This window comes from Rhinoderma darwinii, chromosome 2 (assembly GCF_050947455.1).
Source record: "Rhinoderma darwinii isolate aRhiDar2 chromosome 2, aRhiDar2.hap1, whole genome shotgun sequence".
Taxonomy (NCBI): domain Eukaryota; kingdom Metazoa; phylum Chordata; class Amphibia; order Anura; family Rhinodermatidae; genus Rhinoderma; species Rhinoderma darwinii.
The window spans coordinates 422,146,918-422,162,954 of record NC_134688.1 but is presented as its reverse complement, the minus strand read 5'-3'; the positions used below and the strand labels follow the sequence as shown (position 1 = coordinate 422,162,954).

Sequence of the window (16,037 nt, the reverse complement as noted above, 5' to 3'; positions counted from 1 at the left end):
CCTCATGCACACGAACGTATTTTTTTGCTCCCGTAAATATGGGTCCTTGGTCACACGTCTTCGACCCGTATTGCACCAGTATTTACGGACCCGTGCCAGTAAATACGGGTCCGGTGTCACCAGTATTCCACCTGTATTTACGGGCACGTTTTCGCTGCAAAATTGCACTGCACTAATCGGCAGCCCCTTCTCTCTATCAGTGCAGGATAGAGGGAAGGGGCAGCCCTTTCCGAGGTAAAAGTAAAAGAAATTCATACTTACCTGGTCATTGTCTTGGTGACGCGTCCCCCTTTCCACATCCAGCCCAACCTCCCTGGGTGATGCGGCAGACCATGTGACCGCTGCAGCCTGTGATTGGCTGCAGCGGTCACATGGGCTGAAACGTCATCCCGGGAGGCCGGACTGGAGGAAGAAGCAGGGAGTTCTGGGCAAGTATGAACTTCTATTTTTTTTACACGTTGATTTATATTGTGATCGGTAGTCACTCCCTGGTGCTGAAAGAGTTACTGCCGATCAGTTAACTCTTTCAGCACCCTGGACAGTGACTATCCACTGACGTCGCCTAGCAACGCTCCCGTAATTACGGGTGCACACACGTAGTCACCCGTAATTACGGGAGCCCCATAGACTTCTATGTGCCTGCCGGTGCCGTAATTACGGCCTAAAATAGGACATGTTCTATATTTTTCAATGGCCCGGGCACCTTCCCGTAAGTATACGGGGAGGTACCCATGGCCAATAGAAGTCTATGGGCCCGTAATTACGTTTTTATGTTCGTGTGCATGGGGCCTCACTCATGAATTTAAATTTGCAAATTAATACAAGGTCCTTGCAGTTCCCAGCTGAAATAATGCATTGTAGTTATTAGTTAAATATCCCCTTATAATTCATACCTCCATCCCGCATTCAGCGGGACAATCCCGGATTCCGGTCGGTGTCCCATTGTCCCGGACGGCTGGTGGTGTCAACCGTTTCTGTGTCCTCAGGACGCAGATACAGTTGAATCCAATGCTGAAGCAAGAAACTGTCAGCTCCCTGCTTCAGCATTAGTACAGAGCAGTGGCAGATTATCATTAGGGCGGTTCGGGCGGCCGCCCGGGGCCCAAGGCTCCCGGGGGGCCTATAGCCAGTAAAAAAACGCACATGATCGCACGGGCCCCCTCATGCCCGGTGGCGTCGCTAGCACCGGAGGGGGCCCCGGTACTAGCGGCAGCCACATTCATTTGTATCCGAGTCCTCAGGACTTAGATACAAATGAATACTAGGCTGCAGCCTATAATGTTCGGCTTGCAGCCTATAAGGCGCTGGGAAGACTCCCTGCGCAGGCCGGTGTGATGATGTACTGCATCATGCCGGTCTGCGCATGCGTCTAGTCTTGTGGATTCACACGCGTCCAGCTGGAGCGGCCGCCACTGGGTAAGGTAAGTAAACTTTATATATATTTTTAGGTGGGGACTATCGCTGTGTATATATTCAAGGAGGGGGGGGGAATGCTCCATTACACTATATACAAGGGGGAGTGCTGGGTGGCCCTATATAGAAGGGGGAGGGTAGCGCTGTGTGGGCCTGTATACAAAGGGGGGGGAGTGCTCTGTGACACTATATACAAGGGGGGGAGCGCTGAGTACACTATATACAAGGGGGGAGCGCTATGTGGCCTTATATGCAAGAGGGAGTGCTGTGTGGCCCTATAAACAAAGGGGGTGCGCTGTGTGACACTATATACAAAGGGAGAGCGCTGTGTGACACTATATACAAAGGGGGAGGGCTGGGTAGCACTATATAAAATGGGGGGGGTGGCTGTGTAGCACTATCCACAGCAGTATGTGTGTGGCGCTCTTTATGGTGGGGGCTTTTTGGCGCTATTTACAAGAGGGGGAGGGCTGTGTAGCGCTCTCTACAGGGGGGCTGAATGGCACTATCTATAGGGGGCTGTGTGTAACACTCTCTATGGGGGGATGTGTGATATCTACAGGGGGCTGTGTGTGGCGCTATCTATGGGGGTGTGTAATCTCTATAGGGGCTGTGTGTGTCACTATGTACATGGGGCTGTGTGTCGCACTATGTACAGGGGGCTGTGTGTATGTGGTGTTTTACAGTGTGTGGTATTATTATATTCAGGCGCGCAGTGTTTGGTGCTATTATATTTAGGGGCACAGTATTTGGCACCCTGATAACTTTGTTTTCATTTCTAGGTGTGGAAATTTTGGAAAAGTGAGGAGCCGAAGACATCTGAGTGGCAAATTCTGCTGAAATGAGTCATGGCCGGGAGAAGTCGTCATGAGCTCTGGACCGGATGGAGAAGAAAAGAGGGGGAAAAAACGACTAGAATCTGAGACGTCGTCACCTGTGAGTCACTAGATTTATAGAGAATCTGTCACCTCTCCTGACATGTTTATTATAGGAAATCCTTGTATTTCACAAAAAGTCTTTCTGCAGTCCAGGACTGATAGACAATTCCCCTTGTCAGGAGGATGTGTCCCAGCACAGTGTGATACGGTCAGTATGTAGGGACACAGCCCTGTGACAAGGGGAATCATAACACTCATTTGTTAATGCTTGCCCAAAAAGGTAGTGTTAAAAATAGTTACGGCGCAGCAGGGCGGCGGTGCAGAAGGGTGGCCCAAGTTTGGGTAACAGCCCAGGGCCCATGGTCTACTTAATCCGCCACTGGTACAGAGCCCACTCTCTGAGGACTCCCCAGGCACAGCGCTACTTTAAGCACTGAGCCCAGGGAAGCCACTCGTGTCACTATCTATACATGGACAGTGAAGTCAGGGGCTACTCCTGGAGTGGAATCCACGGCAAGAGTATTGCCGACGTTCTGGCCAGAGAGTCCTCTCCTAGAGGGATCCCCTGACGTTACTGTCCATATATGACGTCACTGTCCACACAGGGGTTAGAGGTGTTTTTCTGTTTTTTTCTGCCAAAATGCTGCAGCAGGGAGTATATAAGAAGTTATACGTTTTTACAGGTGAAACTTAAAAATAAATATTTTTTACCAGTAAATGCTGCACATGTGAAAATCGCAATGCAAACTGCGGCAATTCACAATAAAACTGCTTGCAAGGTGGGGACCTCCATGGATCAGACTTGTTTCAAGCACATCTGACAAATGCTCTGTTGGATTGAGATCTGGGGAATTTGGAGGCCAAGTCAAAAACTTTAACTCTTTACCATGTTCTTTAAACCATTCCAGAACAATTTTTTTCAGTGTGGCAGGGCGCATTATACCTGCTAAAAGAGGCCACTGCCCTTAGGGAATACAGTTGCCATGAAGGGATGTACTTGGTCTGCAACAATATTTAGGTAAGTGGTACGTGTCAAAGTAACATCCACATGAATGCCAGGATTTCCCAGCAGAACAATGCCCAGAAAATCACACTGCCTCCGCTGGCTTGCCTTCTTCCCATAGTGTATAATGGTGCCATCTGATCCCCAGGTAAGTGCTGCACACCCACCCAGTCATCCACGCGATGTAAAAGAAAACGTGATTTATCAGAGCAGTCCACCTTCATCCATTGCTTTATGTCTCAGTTCTGATTGTAGGTGCTTTCGGTAAGGGACAGGGGTCAGCATGGACAGCTACGCAGTCCCAGACGCAGTAAGCGGTGATGCACTGTGTGTTCCGACACCTTTCTATCATATCCAGCAGAAACTTTTTACGCAATTTGTGCTACAATAGCTCTTCTGTGGGATCAGACCATATGGGTTAGCCCACTCACATCAATAAACCTTGGGCGCCTATGACCATGTTGCCGGTTCACCAATTGCCTACTTTTGGTAGGAACCAACCACTGCAAACCGGGAACACCCCACAAGACCTTATGAAAATCAATACAATGGAAAAGTGGAGCTTCTGGTCTTTTTCCATTTTCACTTGCACATTTGATCAGATTGGTGGCTTCTACTTTTGCTTTGCACAAAATAAATGTTTGTGCTGTTCCTCTTCATTATTATTATTATCATCACCAATTATTCTTTATCTCCTATACATCTAAATCACAATTCCAAATGACCATATAAAATGTGCTGCTTCACAGGACTTCCAGTGTGTGAGTACCTAATAGAATGAGAATGGTTTCATTGCCTCAATGTTCATTTCCTCAGGGCACTCGCCCTGGTAATGACCTACATTCTCTATTTCTCTTGAATGATGAGCAGTGGCGTAACTACCGCGGTAGCAGCAGTAGCGGCTGCTACGGGGCCCGGGGCTTGAGGGGGCCCGGTGGCGCCGCTAGCAGCCGTTATGGCTACTACAGCGGTAGCGCCGCTACTGTGGGGCCCGCGACGCCGAGCCTTACACAGGCCCTCTCATGCCTGTAGGTGTCGCTAGCACCGGAGGGGGCCCCAGTGCTAGCGGCAGCCAAATACATGTATTAGCACTGAATGGCCGGGCATGTTCCGTGCCTGACCATCCAGTGCCTTACAATGACACTGATTGGCTAGCGGCGCGATGACATCATCGCGCCGCTTCCATGCTTGGAAGGTGCTGATTGGCGGGGCAAGTCATTCTGCCCCGCCAATCGGCGTCATTGGAGGACGCTCGTTCAGCTCCTGCAGACATGCTCAGAAGAGAGCATGTCTGCATCGCCAGTGAACAGCGTGGGAACCGGCGAATGTGAGTATGTCAAGTTTTTTTTTTTCCCCTCATAAAAATGTGAATGGCATTATCTATAGTGGGGGGGGGTCATCTTTATGTGGGCTATTATATATAGGGGGTCTATATGTGGGGCAGTAGCTACAGGGGGGTCTATATGTGGGGCAGTAGCTACAGGGGGGTCTATATGTGGGGTAGTAGCTACAGGGGGGTCTATATGTGGTTGTGTGGGCCATTATATACAGGGGGCTCTATATGTGGGCCATTATATACAGGGGGGTCTATATGTGGGGGTGGGGGCCACTATATACAGGGGGCTCTATATGTGGGCCATTATATACAGGGGGCTCTATATGTGGGCCACTATATACAGGTGGGGGTCTATATGTGGGCCACTATATACAGGGGGGTCTATATGTGGGACACTATATACAGGGGTGGGTTACCTGTGGGGCACTATATACAGGGGGGTCTATATGTGGGACACTATATACAGGGGTGGGTTACCTGTGGGGCACTAGCAACAGGGTGGCTATATGTAGTGCACAGTCTACAGGGGTGGGCTATATGTGGGACACTATATACAGGGGGAGCTATATGTGAGACACTATATACAGAGGTGGGCTATACGTGGAGCACTAACTATAGGGGAAGCTATATGTAGGGCAGCACGGTGGCTCAGTGGTTAGCACTATTGCCTTGCAGCTCTGGAGTCCATATGTGGGCACTATCTATAGGGGCTTCTATGTAGGTCACTATCTACAGGGGGCATGTTGTGTGTTTGTGACAGTTATATTTAGATGTGTTGAGAATTTTAACTTTGTTTATAGGAGCAGAAATGTTTTAAAAGTGAGAAGCTGAAGACATCTGAACGGAAAACTGCAGAAATGGGTCATGGCCGGGAGAAATCCATCATAGATGTCTGAACCGGAGGGAGAAGAAAACAACTACAATCTGAGACGTCACCGGTGAGTCACTTAATGTAAATGTTTATTCTGCCTCTAATCAGTAATGTAGTCACTGTATGATCTGCAGCGAGATGATGGTGATAGGATTTTTTTTGTGAAACCGCATCTCCCAGCATATCCTTACCATTGTTCAGGCCATGCTGGGAGCTGTAGTTTTACGCCGTACAAACCTATACGCAGTGGCGTAACTACCGCTATAGCAGCCGTAGCGACTTCTACAGAGCCTGCAGCATGAGGGGGCCCGTGCCACCCGCCGGCACGGCCCCCTCCCATGGCCGCAGGCTCCGCTAGCAGCCGCTATAGCTGCTACAGCGCGACGCCACTGAAGGGGTTGTTCCTACATAAGACATGTATCCCCTATCCACAGGATAGGGGATACATGTGTGATCGCTGGCAGGGATGAGGAGAACAGGGGACCAAAAGTCCCCCCTAAGTTCTCCATGACAAACCTCAGACTTCCGGGGTCTGTGTCGGCAGCTCCGTAGAAATGAATGGAGCGCCGGTCGCGCTTGTGCGCATGCGTGACTAGCGCTCCTTTCATTTTTATTGAACTGCGCAGACGCCGGAAGTCCGAGGTTAGTCATGGAGAACTTCGGGGGACTTTCGGTCCCCCGTTCTCCTTATCGCTGCCAGCGATCACACATGTATCCCCTATCCTGTGGATAGGGGATGCATGTCTTTTGTAGGACAAACTATAGGCCGTTTTTTTTTGGGGGGGGGGGCTATATGGCGTTATCTACAGAGGGGTTCTGTATGGCGTTATCTACAGGGGGGGCTGTATGGCGTTATCTACAGGGGGGGCTGTATGGCGTTATCTACAGGGGGGGCTGTATGGCGTTATCTACAGAGGGGGTCTGTATGGCGTTATCTACAGGGGGGCTGTATGGCGTTATCTGCAGGGGGCTGTGTATGGTGCTATCTATAGGGGGGCGCTGTGTGGTGGAATCTATAGGGAGGCACTATCTACAAGGGGGGGGGGTTGTGTGATTCCCAGCAGAGGGGGGGCCCCAGTCAAAAGTTTGCTATGGGGCCCAGTCTTTCCTAGTTACGCCCCTGATGATGAGGGTCCCATGACATGTCCTCCAAGGACAGGACAGCACAGGAAATTATTTATTGTGTTAGACACTGCCTGAGTGTGGAGGCCCAAATATCACTGTGCCCCAAATATACAAAAATATCTGCATCAAAAGCAACGTGTCATATTTTGCTGGCTTATAATAAAATGTTCCTGCTAAATTAGAAAAAAAATAGAGTAACTGTCGTTTATTAAAACTTTTGACATGTCATAGTGACAATTCAGAAGTTTTGATTGGTGGGGTCCGGGTGCTGAGACACCCACCAATCACTGAAACAAAGGGGCAGTAGCAGCTTTTTTTTTTTCTTCAATAAAATGGTTAATAAGGCTTTTATTTCAATAAAATATTTTATCTATGTCTTTGTATTTTCTTTTAAACTTTATTACTACCGCTTCAGTAATAGCTGCTGGCTGATTGACAGCGTCCATTACTAAAACAGGGATTAGTGTTAGCCGGTGCAGAGACTAACCTACCCCGGTACCCACCGCCACCAGGGATGCAGGGAAGAGGCGGTTACGATCCAGTACCCGACCATCTGTAGTGATGGTTGGGCACTGAGGGTGGACGCAGGCTGGTATTATTAGGCTGGGAAAGGCCAGAAACAGTGGTCCTCTCCACCCTGGTAATGCTAGGATGCGGCTGCTATGTTGTATCTGGCTGGTTATGAAAAATAGGGGGGGGGAGCCCATGTTGTTTTCTCCAATTCCCCAACATAGCAGCCGCAACCTAGCATTACCAGGGTGGGAAAGGGCATTGTTTCTGGCCTTTCCCAGCCTAATATTACCAGCCTGTGGCCGCCCCAGTACTCAACCATCACTACAGATGGTCGGGTACTGGATCGTACCCAGCTCTTCTCAGTACCCCTGTGGCGGTGGGTACCAGGGTAATAATGGCGGTTAGTGTATGTTCAAGGGAAAACAGCTCATGATTTGCAGACGTTTTTTAAGCCACTCACGATTTTCGCTGCATTTTTGGAGCGGTTTTCAATAGAGTCAGTGAAAAACGGCTCCAAAAACAGCCCAAGAAGTATCCTGCACAAACAGCCCATTGGAACAGAATGCAGTTTTTCCCATTGAAATCAATGGGCAGATGTTTGGAGGCGTTCCGCTTCCGATTTTTCAGCCGTTTTTCGGGCGTTTATGGCCCGAAAAACAACCGAAAATAGGCCGTATGAACATACCCTTAGCCTCTGCACCGGCTAACACTGAGCCCCGCCTTAGTAATGGACGCTGTCAATCAGCCAGCAGCTATTATTGAAGCGGTAGTAATAAAGTTTAAAAGAAAATACAAAGACATAGATAAAATATTTTATTGAAATAAAACCCTTATTAACCATTTTATTGAAGAAAAAAAAAAAAGCTGCTACTGCCCCTTTGTTTCAGTGATTGGTGGGTGTCTCAGCACCCGGACCCCCACCAATCAAAACTTCTGAATTGTCACTATGACATGTGACATAAACGACAGTTACTCTATTTTTTTTTCTATTTTAGCAGGAAACTTATTATAAGCCAGCAAAATATGACACGTTGCTTTTGTTGCAGATATTTTTGTATATTTGGGGCAGAGTGATATTTGGGCCACCACACTCAGGCAGTGTGAAAATACAAAATAAAACCCTTAATAACCATTTTATTGAAAATAAAAAAAAGCTGTTATCGAAGTAGTTTTCGAATCCGACGTAGTCCAACGACCGAACCTGTAAAAAAAACACAAAAAAAAAAACCATTAGTAACACATGTGGTAAGCTTAGATATAGGACCCATCAGACAGGATCAGACATGGGCCATGTATCTAAAAATACCACGTGGTAGGCTTAGAGATGGTCCATGTGTGACACAGTCTGTTAGACCCTGTATGTAAGCTTATCACAAGGCATGCTTAGATACAGGACCCCAGCAGACAGTAATCTGCTGGGGCCCTATATCTAAGCATAACGTGGAAGGCTTAGATACAGGGTCCATGTGGGATACTGTCTGTTAGACCCTGTATCTAAGCCTACCACAAGGCATGCTTAGATTCAGGACCCCAGCAGATCATAACGTTACACTTACCTCCTCTTCGGCTCCGGATACAACTGATGCCCCAACACCATCTAGCGCCGGGACGTCATCCGCGGCGCACAGCATCCTGACGTCATGAAGTGAGAAGACGTCAGGACTGCCGCTGTGCTTGGGAAGGAAGATGGATAAGTAGGTGTCGTTACTATAGTAACAGGGGCCTGTGTATTTGATTACATAGGTCCCAGTTACTATAGTAACATTTACAGATGTGGTGCGGGTGGCTGCGGCCCCGTCACAATTGCGACCACTGCGACACGAGTGTGCCAGTCGAGGAGGGATCCGGGGCACCGGGCCAAAGATCCAGGCCCTGGGTCCTGAAGGCCCGGTGCTAGCGACGCCCCTGGCGCTCATAGAAGTAGATTAGCCCGTCTTCAGCTAACTCTGTCTTTCCGAGAAGAGCCAAAGTTATACCATTACAGCTGAAGGGGCACTGCGCTCATCCGAGCCCTTCTGCCCATTCGTATCAGCGATCGGTGGGGGTCTCAGCACACGGACCCTTGTCTGTCAATTTTTTCAAAATTCTATTCATCTGCTTCTGTCATATCCGATTCTAGGAAAGGTGTTTTATAACTTATGTGGCCACCATTACAGCTCCCAGAAAAGTGGTCACCAAATTAGCCATAAACAGCAAAGATAAATATCTGATCTTCAATTTCACCAAGACATGCCAGCGGGGGACAGCTGGGAGACCCCCATACACATTATATGGTCAATGGATAACGCCGACATTCGTCTTATGTGCTCGGGCAGCTTTGGGAACGTGATCACTGTTAAACTAGTTTTGCAATTTAGAAGTGTAGGAAAGCTAGGTGACAACCCCTGTGGGAGCTGCAATGTGGGCGTTATTTTTTGTCAGTTGCATAGTACCTATACTCTAGTAAATAAATGTTTGGCAGATGTATCATTCTTATGGAATTTTCTATTAAGACTCAAATTGTTTCATCCCTTATAAGAAACAGAGCAGCATTTTACTGTTATCGCATATGCAAACTACACTGTGAGCCGGAGGCAGGCAGGAAAGAGGGGGAGGGGTACATACGTTTGCCAACAATGGTGACATTGTATATGGATGCCACGCTCAGAATTTGGCATTACAAGAGGCAGTTTACAGAAACAAGTATCAAAGCGACACATTCATGTTCCTGCGTCTCAGGATTTCATATGAAAGTTGTGTATATTTATCGGTGTATGGTATTTACGCTGTATTTTAGATACAAGTTGCAACCACATTAAAAATAAGAATATATTTTGATCTCCTTCCACAACCTTTCGTGACTAAAGGCAGTTTGCACCTTTATAAATTTGTTTCACAGTTTTGACTTTCCCACTAATAATTATTCCTTGTTCATACCGCCGCTCGGTTTGGAGCCTCAGGCATTTAGGCACAAAGGAATAGCGCAGCATGCATATCTCCCAACCATCCCAAATTTTGGGCAATCTCCTGCTGTCCTGGGCACCTAGTGGTATGTCCCCGGAGTCCTGGTGTCAACTGTATCTGCGTCGTCAGTACACAGATACAGTTGAACCCAATGCTAAAGTATATATGGACATTGATGTCATTGGCTCCTCCAAGAGTGGAATCCCTGGCCAGAGCATTGCCGACACTCTGGCCGGGGGTTTCCACTCCTATAGGGAACCCCTTACGCCACTGTCCATATATGGACAGTGACGTCAGGGGCTCTTACTGGAGCGGAATCCCCGGCTACAGCGTGGCCGATGCTCTGGCTGGAGATTCCGTACCTAGAGAGAGTCCCAATGGCTACAGGGGCGGGGGTAGCACTATCTACAGGGGGAATGGCACTATCTTTAAGGGGGGGCTTGGCAGTATCTACATGGGCACTATATACGTGGGCACTGGCACTAGGGGGTAGCTAAGGGTGCATTATACTGTATAGGGAAGCTATGGGGGCATTATACTGTATGGGGCAGCTATGGGTCATTATACTGTATGAAGGCATCTGTGTGGGCATTATACTGTAGGGGCATTATACTGTATGGGGCAATATGCTGTGTGGGGAATTGTGTCATTAGACTGCATGGGGTCATTGTGTGGGCATTATACTGCACGGGGGCATCTGTGTTGGCTTTATACTGCATGGATGCATCTATGGTGGCATTATGCTTTATTGTGGCAGCTATGGGAGTATGCAGTGGCATAGCTATAGGAGTCGCAGTTGCCATACAGCATGCTGGTTAATTCAATTTTCTGTGTCATGAAGCCGGCACTTCCTGGTTACGGTCACATGGTACACTTAGTACCGTGACACGTCTTCCAGCCAGTGCAGTGGAAGAGCTGGTGCGGAAGACTCCAGGTGAGCTGCAGAGTCTGTATTGTAATGTAATGTATTGTATTATATTGTGTTGTAATGTATTGTATTGTGCTGTCTGTGTTTGCGGTGGAGAGGGGGGGACCCGTTAAATTACAGCTCCCCCTCCTCTCTCCACCGCAAACTGCACAATACATTACAAACTGTGGGTCGCGTCCCCCGGGGGGGGGGGTCGTGAGTCACTCACCGGGGTCCCGGTTCCGTTGAATGCTGGAGCAAGGAGCGGACGTCTCCTTGCTCCAGCATTCACTGTGCCCTAAGCGGCTCCACGCAGGCGCAATGTAGTGACATCATCACGCCTGTCTGAACTGAGTCACTCATAGCACAGACCAGAGGAGGATTAGGATCCTCCACGCGGTGCGGGAACGGGGATAGGTAAGTAATGTTATTTTTCTATTATGCACATATGGGGGCATTATACTGTATGGGGGGGTTGATAAGATGGGGGGCTGATATTGGGGCATTATACTGTATGGGGAGCTGATATGTAGGGCATTATACTGTACGGGGGCAGCTATGTGGGCCATTATATGGCATGGGCAGTTATGGGGGCATTATACTGCATGGGGCATTATACTGTGTGGGGGCAGCTATAGGAGCATTACACTGTGTGTGGGGGCATTATACTATGGGGGCTGTTGAGAAATGCGGCTGGGCATAGGCGCGCGCAGGGGTCTGGTGATGGTGGTGTTGGGGAGGCCCAAGCTGATTTCTTGCACCGGGGCCCATGAGCCTTTAGCTACGCCCCTGGGCGTATGGTGGCAGCTATGGGGGTATTATACTGCATGGGAGGCACTATGGGAGCATGATACGGTGTGGGTTGAACCGGGTGTGTATGGGCGTGGATTGGGTGGGATTAGAGGCGTGGTTTTAAAAGGAAAAAAAAAGTGCTACGTGCACTGTATCGGTTGTCTCTCTTTGCGATAATTGAAAGTTTGGAGGTATGCAGCATGCAGTGCTATTCTTGCCCTTAAAACATTGGAAACCTCGATGGATTCTATAATACCTTTGTACCTTTAGGATCCATCATACAGCTTCCTTTATGAACACAATTTCCACACTTTTAATCCGCAACAGCAGGGTCATGTTGCGAATTTGTTAACAAGCTGATTTTTTAGGCTACATGCAGATAACGTTTTCTGCATCGAAAATCTGCAAAGATTTACAGTTAATTGAATTCTGCAACATCTGAACATACGCTTAGGGTATGTTCACACGCAGTAGCAAAACACGTCTGAAATTACAGAGCTGTTTTCGCCTGAAAACAGCTCCTGATTTTCAGACGTTTTTTTAACAACTCGCGTTTTTGGCAGCGTATTTTACGGAGTCAATGAAAAACAGCTCCAAAAACGGCAAAAGAAGTGACATGCACTTCTTTGACGTGGGCTGGTGCTTGGCTGCCCCATAGAAATTCATTGGGCGGTGGCCAAGGCTACGCGGTACCACTCCATTCACATGGGGCCCCCACTGATCAGATATTTATCACCTATCCTTATGGAAAAACCCATTTAAAAGCTATGGAAACATTTTAAATGTTTTTTTTTTGTTTTTTTTAAATATAAAAATTATATTATTAAATTAATGTTTTTAAGCACTTTTTGAATTGACTTTATTAAAAAATATATATATAAAAAAATATATATATTTACGTTACAGCTTTTCTCTCTCAGCCGATTCGGTCAGCTCAGTTGATCTAAAGGCTCGGCTGAAAACGAGTCCTGTTTGTCTCGGACACATAGGATCGACCAAATATCAACTTTCGATCAACTTTTTAGATGTGATCAATATTAGGTGTTCAGGATATCAGAGACACACAGGACTCGCTCTCAGCCGAGCCGTCAGCTGAACTGAAGGAATCGGCTGAGGGAGAACGAAACCGCTCGTATGTATACAGGATACATAGAAACTATCGTAAAAGGTAAAAAAAATTTTTTAATAAAGTCAATTGATTAAAATCAACGGTATAAGATAATTTATTAGTGATATTGTGTCAACAGTAGTGTATCAAGATGACGATGATGCATTTAGATTATTTCAGCCACCAGATTGTTATTTAAGTCATTATTCCTTCCCAGTTCAATGATGGCAATAAAATTAGTAAGCATACACTACCGTTCAAAAGTTTGGGGTCACCCAGACAATTTTGTGTTTTCCATGAAAACTCACACTTATATTTATCAAATGAGTTGCAAAATGACTAGAAAATATAGTCAAGACATTGACAAGGTTAGAAATAATGATTTTTATTTGAAATAATAATTTTCTCCTTCAAACTTTGCTTTCGTCACAGAATGCTCCATTTGCATCAATTACAGCATTGCAGACCTTTGGCATTCTAGCTGTTAATTTGCTGAGGAAATCGGGAGAAATTTCACCCCTTGCTTCCAGAAGGCCCTCCCACAAGTTGGATTGGCTTGATGGGCACTTCTTGCGTACCATACGGTCAAGCTGCTCCCACAACAGCTCTGTGGGGTTGAGATCTGGTGACTGCGCTGGCCACTCCATTACAGATAGAATACCAGCTGCCTGCTTCCTCCCTAAATAGTTCTTGCATAATTTGGAGGTGTGCTTTGGGTCATTGTCCTGTTGTAGGATGAAATTGGCTCCTATCAAGCGCTGTCCACAGGGTATGGCATGGCGTTGCAAAATGTAGTGATAGCCTTCCTTATTCAAAATCCCTTTTACCTTGTACAAATATCCCACTTTACCAGCACCAAAGCAACCCCAGACCATCACATTACCTCTACCATGCTTGACAGATGGCGTCAGGCACTCTTCCAGCATCTTTTCAGTTGTTCTGCATCTCACAAATGTTCTTCTGTGTGATCCAAACACCTCAAACTTCGATTCGTCTGTCCATAACACTTTTTTCCAATCTTCCTCTGTCCAATGTCTGTGTGCTTTTGCCCATATTAATCTTTTCCTTTTATTAGCCAGTCTCAGATATGGCTTTTTCTTTTCCACTCTGCCCTGAAGGCCAGCATCCCAGAGTCGCCTCTTCACTGTAGACGTTGACACTGGCATTTTGTGGGTACTATTTAATGAAGCTGCCAGTTGAGGACCTGTGAGGCGTCTATTTCTCAAACTAGAGACTCTAATGTACTTGTCTTGTTGCTCAGTTGTGCAGCAGGGCCTCCCACTTCTCTTTCTACTCTGGTTAGAGCCTGTGTGTGCTGTCCTCTGAAGGGAGTAGCACACACCGTTGTAGGAAATCTTCAGTTTCTTGGCAATTTCTCGCATGGAAAAGCCGTCATTTCTAAGAACAAGAATAAACTGTCGAGTTTCACATGAAAGCTCTCTTTTTCTAGCCATTTTGAGAGTTTAATCGAACCCACAAATGTAATGCTCCAGATTCTCAACTAGCTCAAAGGAAGGTCAGTTTTATAGCTCCTCTAAACAGCAAAACGGTTTACAGCTGTGCTAACATAATTGTCCAAGGGTTTTCAAGTGTTTTCTAATCATCCATTAGCTTTCTAACACAGTTAGCAAACAGAATGTACCATTAGAACACTGGAGTGATGGTTGCTGGAAATGGGCCTCTATACACCTATGTAGATATTGCATTAAAAAACAGACATTTGCAGCTAGAATAGTCATTTAGCACATTAACAATGTATAGAGTGTATTTCTGATTAATTTAATGTTATCTTCATTGGAAAAAACTGTGCTTTTCTTTCAAAAATAAGGAAATTTCTAAGTGACCCTAAACTTTTGAATGGTAGTGTACACCTGCCTCGGTCATGCACATATTCACTTGTCATAGATTTGCATTGGGTTAACAGTGAGTAGTTATTTATGGCACAGCCTTATGCTCCCAAGGGGAGAGACATTTGCATGGAACATATCTTCCTATACAACGCCAAACATATAAGGGCAATGCAATGAAGAAACACACGTGCCTATCATCACACAAGTCCATGTAACAGAAGGTATTATCCAGTAGTGTTCAATTGTGATATGGTTATGTTATATGTTCGCTTTTATACATTGCCCCATTACATTGTATCAAAATATTTCCATACATTCAGGGTTTGCTAATTCTACTGTAGGCCATTGGGCCTTCACCGAACACACAAGTAATGTAGGAACATGAAACTAGCATCGGGTGATAAGTAAGCAAAATCTCCATTTACTTTTCCTGAGGATAGGGTGGGCCTAATTTAACTAAAAATAATAATACATAATAATAAAAAATTAGTTTGAAAGTGTGGCTCTACAGCAACCAATCACATGACCTACCTATGGGTGCAGACCGCAGAATACGGATGACACACGGAAACAACACAGCTGTAATATACGAATATACAGAATGGTTGCGGTAGCTACTCGGAGGCATTTCAGACCCAAATACGGACAGGAGAATCCGTAGTTTGTGGCCTAATCGACTGCAACAGTCGTGTACATGTTGCCTCAGAAAGAGAGTAGACCATTTGCTTACTCTAACCGTTAGGGCATATGTAAAAACAAGAATGCACTTTTTAGTTCCCCTGCACATTATGGGCAGCTTCATACAGTTCTACGGTGATCTAAGTTTCAATAGAACCACAGTACGGGCAGTACTATGGTCATCTAAAGCAGGTTTCTGGGCAAATCTGGAGACTCCCAATTTGCAGTTTGGGACTCACAATCTGAGTCATAAAGGAAATAGAGATTGGTCTGCCCATCCAAACACTATACCAAACATAAGTGGTTTTCCAAAAACAAAAAAGTTAAATGGGCACCTACCTTCATGACCTCACTCCTCCTAGATAAAAAAAAAAAAAAAAAAAAGTACAGCGGTAGTCTCCCAGGGCACTCAAAGATACTGCATCAAGATGATACAACAACAAAAGGGGCATATTAACCCCCCAGAGAAATAATATGTGTTCAAGTGGGAACTGGTTTACCCAATTATGCACATTGTAAAGTGAAAGTTTCATTTGGTTTTGTATCTTTTATGCCTTTTATTAAACTGTTTTACAGGTAAATAGAAAAGAGAAATAACGGACCTAAATTATAGTCCCCAA

General features: G+C 46.2%; 1 long non-coding RNA gene across 1 annotated transcript in view; it reads left to right on the top strand.

Moving 5' to 3' along the window:
• The first annotated feature begins 4,574 nt into the window (after positions 1-4,574).
• LOC142743489 (uncharacterized) overlaps positions 4,575-16,037 on the top strand; it is a 63,358-nt gene continuing 51,895 nt past the window's right edge. Inside the window, exons 1-2 of the long non-coding RNA XR_012881575.1 lie at positions 4,575-4,621; positions 5,431-5,568. This is a non-coding gene — a long non-coding RNA (uncharacterized LOC142743489). The remainder of the gene's footprint in view (positions 4,622-5,430; positions 5,569-16,037) is intronic.